The following is a 1,664-nucleotide window of genomic DNA, read 5'->3' as shown; positions in this document are numbered from 1 at the left end:
AGGCGGGGCGGGGAGGCGGAGCGGGGAGGCGGAGCGGAGCGGGGAGGCGGAGCGGGGAGGCGGAGCGGGGAGGCGGAGCTGGGAGGCGGAGCGGCGAGGCGGAGCGGAGCGGGGAGGCGGAGCGGAGCGGGGAGGCGGAGCGGGGAGGCGGAGCGGCGAGGCGGAGCGCAGCTGGGAGGCGGAGCGGCGAGGCGGAGCGGAGCTGGGAGGCGGAGCGGCGAGGCGGAGCGGAGCTGGGAGGCGGAGCGGCGAGGCGGAGCGGAGCTGGGAGGCGGAGCGGCGAGGCGGAGCGGAGCTGGGAGGCGGAGCGGCGAGGCGGAGCGGAGCTGGGAGGCAGAGCGGGGAGGCGGAGCGGGGAGGCGGAGCGGCGAGGCGGAGCGCAGCTGGGAGGCGGAGCGGCGAGGCGGAGCGGAGCTGGGAGGCGGAGCGGCGAGGCGGAGCGGAGCTGGGAGGCGGAGCGGGGAGGCGGAGCGGCGAGGCGGAGCGCAGCTGGGAGGCGGAGCGGCGAGGCGGAGCGGAGCGGGGAGGCGGAGCGGAGCGGGGAGGCGGAGCGGGGAGGCGGAGCGGCGAGGCGGAGCGCAGCTGGGAGGCGGAGCGGCGAGGCGGAGCGGAGCTGGGAGGCGGAGCGGCGAGGCGAGGCGGAGCTTCACACCGACGTCCGACACCCAGACCCGACACTACCTGTCTGTCGGGTCAGGGTTCTAAAAACGGCAGCAGGTCTGAATAAAGTTCTGGTTTCATAGCAGCTGAATTCTCCGTTTGTTTCATCTGGTGAAGGCAGAGGTCTCCATGGAGACCTGCTCCATCTGCATCCGACCAGAGCAACCTGGACCAGGACGGTGCAGAATCCTGCTTCCAGAACCAGGTTCCTGCAGATTCAGACCAGGTTCTGGTGTTTTCCCCAAATTCCAGCGCAGTAACTGCGGGTAACTTTCTGGGTAACTTCTGAATTACTCAGTTTTGATTCAAAACTTTATTTTCAGACTTTATTGTAAAGCTGTATCTCTATATTGATAAATTAATAATAAATGTAAATAAAAGAAAGAGTCAACCGTAGTCAAGAGGAAGCAGCAACTATTTCCATATTTTGTTCAGCATACGGTTGCAATAACCAGCGAAATATTGAAAGCAGATCATATGGAATTACATTTCACAAGGTTGAATAATAATTTATTTCACCAGATAAAAATAAATACAAATGCATCAATAAACAATCAAACATGTTAGTATCAAATTCATTTATACATTTATTTATATTGTAGCTGCCTGATGTCTTAGTTAAACAGCATTATAAAAATATTTTAGCACGTAGTTTTAATGTTTTACAGTGATCTGTTTCATAACAATATCTCTGCTCTTTGTAACAAACCAAAGTGTGAGAAAAATTCGGTAAAAATGGGTGAAATTATTGTTGTGGTTGGACCTACACCTTACAGATAACTGTATTGGAGGCGGATGGAGACCCATCCAAGATGGCAGCGTGATACAATGCAGCGTCTATGTATATTATGTCTATGTGAGACACAGCCCTGGTGTTGTGAAAATAACAGGAGGTGACATTACCACGCAGGTGGACTGGTAATGATTTTTCAAATATTGTTTTTCAGAAATGCATGTGGACACTTCATACAGTAATCTGATTACTTACAAATACCTGATGATCA

The sequence above is a fragment of the Telmatherina bonti genome (genome assembly GCF_933228915.1).
Source record: "Telmatherina bonti genome assembly, chromosome: 1".
NCBI classification, from domain to species: Eukaryota; Metazoa; Chordata; class Actinopteri; order Atheriniformes; family Telmatherinidae; genus Telmatherina; species Telmatherina bonti.
The sequence above is the reverse complement of the archived record's forward strand: the minus strand, read 5'-3'. Positions refer to the sequence as shown.